We start from the raw sequence: 4,215 nt of genomic DNA, 5'->3' as shown, positions 1-4,215 counted from the left end.
GCCTTCATCCTGGCGGGGCCGCCTCCACCTCACGGAGGCTAGGTGTGTGTGTTTCTAAATTTTTTGTACCTTCGAAAAAATATATATATATATATTTCTGAGCCGTAATAAATTTTTATATATATATATTTCTGAGCCGTCACATAAATTACATGTAAATGGTGAAGTCTCATCCCCTTCGCGATCAAATTTGACAGGCAAGAGCAACAACCCTATGTGAGAGCAACACCAGTGCATAATGGGGATGATCTCAGCACAATACAATTATGAAGTGGGCCTATCCAAGAAGCATTGGTGGGTGTCTCTATCCAGCAACCACAAATTCATATGCTGCTTTTTAATTAGAACTTCACCATCCATGTCCCCCGCCCCACACACACACGCGCACATACACACCGGGCACCCTTCCCGTCTTTGTTTTAATTAAGCCGTTAACGCGTTAGTTGACTTCAACTAAAAACGCACCCTTAACTCAGTGTCTTTTTCCTATTCACGTAACTGCACACAATTGCACGCAGCCCATGAATTAGAATCACCGCCGTAAAGACCGTAACCGTTTGACACCTCTACGTATCTCACCTTAATAATTGAATTATAGCCCTGCTGCATACCCACTCGTGTACACCACATAAAATTTAATTATTTCGTAGACAAGAAAAACCATCCTAGGAGGTACAGAAATGTACATTCATTTTTTTAATAAAAAAAATCGAATATATAACCCTATCAAGGTTATTCATACATGCCGCAAGATTTACTCCTCTTGCCCGGCTTACAATACAAGGTCTTATTTTAATTTGCTGCTGCTATAAAATATTACTTGGCTTACAAGTGAAGCTCCTTTTTATTACTTTTTCTTAGCAATAAGTGAGGACAAAAAATTGAGAATAAAGCAAGGATAGGCTTGTGGCTGTTGAATCTGGTAATCCCAAGTTGAGATCCCTCTTTGGGTTGCTGCTTTGCATTGCCCATAAGCTATATCCTTGCATGTTCAAATCCTCTAGCTTAAGCGTAGCTTGGAGTGTATTAGACAGGAATTATATGCCTAATTACTTTAGATACAGCTGTGTTAAGCATCCATAAAAGTTGATCTCCAATTCACTCGCTTGGAATCAACCCACCATCATGATGAAGATCCCCAATTTGATTCACATAACTTGAAGAGCACACAAACGATGCATGGCCAACCTTAATTAATCTGAATTCTGCATGAAATAATCCGAGGCTAGATCATAAGGTGCCCACAGACTGTCATAAAAGCAAGGCTTGCGATTATCTAGCCTTACCCAAGGCTTGCCCTTGCCACTCCAATGCAAAAGACTAACAGGCCCAGGATGCAAGGTTCTGCATAGACCTTCAAAATTGTCACCCCCCAATCCATGTTGATTCCACCTGTGCTCAATTGGCTGCACATCACCTGCAAACACTAGCAAGAATGGAGGAAGAGACCCCAGTTCATATATCCTCATCTCCTTCTGCACCTCCATCCACTCCTCAATTGACTTTGTGTACCCCCAAAACCGCCACATTTCCAAGTCCATCACCATCACCCCCGTGTTGAAGTAGCACGGATTGCGGCCCTCGAACACCGCTGATAAAGTAGGATCTATCCAAAACATGTCTGTGAAGTATTTGGTGAAATTAGCATAGCAGTACTCTGGTGCCCCCAATGGATGAGAGTCAAGATTTGTACCCCATAGCTTTGCAATGTCATCCAAGACTATTAGATCAGAGTCTAAATAAATCACCCTCTTCACACATGATGGCAAAATATCTGCCAAGTATGTCCTTGCATAATTCAGTGGTTGCTCCAATGCCACCCTGATAGATGCAGAGATCTTGTCCTTGACCAAACTCGCATCAAAATGGTACACCTTGAATTTAAGATAAGGGAATGTAAGCCTGAGGATCTGGGCTAGCTCTGTCTTGAATTCTGATGCTAGAAAATGGAAGACCACATTCTCTGGGCATGCTGAGTGCTGCACAATGGATAAGATGGCCGCAACAGAGCCACGAATGTATGTGACATCAAGTGTCATTGCTACATGAACTGACAAAGAATCACACAAGTTATCTGCTTCATTGTAGGAGTGGTACAATTCTGAGGGGACACATTCCTTGCCATTCCTAAAAGCTGGGGCTTCTCGGAAATGAGGCCATAGTGAGCTCTTGAGACCAGGGGGAAGAGATGGCACATGAGAGGGGTCTAGATCAGACTCTAGATCAAACATCACAAATCTGCCAGCTATAGAAGGGAGGACAAGAGCCAGAAATGTGAAGAGTGTCAGAATGATGGGGGTATTCAAAGCCAGATAATGCACATTCATGATGGGCCTGCCTCTAGTATGATGGAGCTCAGGCCATTATAATGTGATGCAAAGCCCACTGAGGGCTTGTCTGGATTGTGAGGACAATTCTGAGCAAATGAAGATTTCTGCTCTCAAGTGTAAGAATTGTGGTCTGGGCGGATGGAGGCAAGGGGAGTAGACAGCACAGTGAAATGATAAATAACCTTTTCTGAACTTGCAGAGGAACACACAGGAAACTTTAGGTGGTGAGATGTGATGGAGGAGCTACACACTAGCAAGGACTGTAAAGGTGATGGTAAGGGTAACATATGAGCTAGTTATATAAGCAACAGGAAAGATCTACTCATTGGTATGGGCAATGTGCATACGGTCTACAGAGCCCTCAGGAGAGAGGGTTCTGTGAAAAGGAAGATGATGAGCAGTTAGTGCTGTCATTATTATGAAGTCTTTGAGACTTGTAAGCTGTGAGGTCTTGAGGAAGAAGAAAGGTTAGAATTCTTAATCATTGTCATCCGGGGAGAGAGACAGAGAGACGAAGAGAGAGATGGACAATGTGGGATAAAGTATTTTGAGATAAAGAGAAAAGAGGTATATGGGATATATTTATAAAAAAGGGGGGAGAGAGAGAGAGGTATATTGGATATTTATAAAGAAGGGGAGAGACGAAGAGAGAGATGGACAATGTGGGGTAATAAACATAAAGTATTTTGAGATATAGAGAAAAGAGGTATATGGTATATATTTATAAAAAAGGGGAGAGAGAGAGAGAGGTATATGGGATATTTATAAAAAAGGGGGGAGAGAGAGAGAGAGAGAGGTATTAAAAAAAATCACTCTCTTCCTGCTAAGAATCAGAAAGTTTTTAATAGAAAAACCTGTAACCTGCATTTGGCTCTTGCAACAATTTCTGCAAATTCTATTTTTCTTTTAATTTTTAAAACTTTTCAAATTTCAAGCTCCAATCTGAATCCAAATTATGTAGATTTTATAAAGTAAAGTTGAGAAAAATATTTATGACCTTTGAAATCCATCAGCAGCAAATGTACAGTGACGAGTTTTTTAACAGTGTTCGCCAATTTTATTTTATTTTTTAGACCCCAATTATGCTTGTATTTTCCCACGTGACCGGCTAGACCCAGTTGCCGGGCGCCCACGTTTCAGTGTTTAAAGAGGAGTAGTCGCCAATTTTTATTTTATTTTTTAACAGTGTTTAAAGAGGACCCGAATTATGGTTGTATTTTCCCACGTGACCGGCTAGACCCCGTTGCCGGGCGCCCACGTTTCTTTCCATCGGTCCACGTAAAAAACCTTCTACAGGTACAGCCGTAGATGCGTGCCGTCGTGAGCCATCTGACGGTTGATCTAGCACGGACGCACGCGACTCATGCGTAGGTCCAGCTGTCAAGGTCAAGTCTTTGGAAGCGGGGGTAGCCGGGAGGTTACACGAAGCGCGCCGTTTGATGCGTGCCACATGGCGGAACATTGTCGACGTGTACGTTCTCTTGTTTTTACTTTATTAAAAATATTCAAAAATCGAAATTTTCAACTAAAGAAAAAAATTCGATTGCACGGATACTTTCGGTGCGGTTTTTGACCCCTGGTTTGACGGTCGACACCGCAAGTCTTTATTTGCCGCCGATTTTCAACTTTTCAACTCCCAAGGCAAACTCAAACAAGTAAAACTGGTTTTCAAAATTTGGACTTTGGCGTTTCTGGTTTCTCTCATTTGTCAGAAAACTTGCCATCATCATGTGTTACTCTACAATTGTACCAGCAATCAGTAGGTCAGTTGGTTCAAGTGGATGACTTGGGTTAAGTAGGTGAGTTGGTTGAAGTGGACGACTTGTAACGCAAGGTAATGGGTTCGATCCACAACTGCCTACATTGCGTAGTAATACCTTGTACT

The 4,215-nt window shown here is 42.0% G+C and overlaps 1 pseudogene across 1 annotated transcript; it reads right to left on the bottom strand.

The window, feature by feature from the left end:
* Positions 1-675: 675 nt before the first annotated feature.
* LOC147617251 (putative galacturonosyltransferase-like 3 pseudogene) lies at positions 676-2,854 on the bottom strand (annotated as a pseudogene). The gene has a single exon (XR_015262403.1). The product of XR_015262403.1 is annotated as a putative galacturonosyltransferase-like 3 pseudogene (transcript).
* Positions 2,855-4,215: the final 1,361 nt, after the last annotated feature.

The sequence above is a fragment of the Cibotium barometz genome, chromosome 37 (genome assembly GCF_041138505.1).
Source record: "Cibotium barometz isolate CiBa-2024 chromosome 37, ASM4113850v1, whole genome shotgun sequence".
Taxonomy (NCBI): Eukaryota; Viridiplantae; Streptophyta; class Polypodiopsida; order Cyatheales; family Cibotiaceae; genus Cibotium; species Cibotium barometz.
Note: the sequence above shows the minus strand (reverse complement) of the source record. Positions and strands in the feature narration are given on the sequence as shown.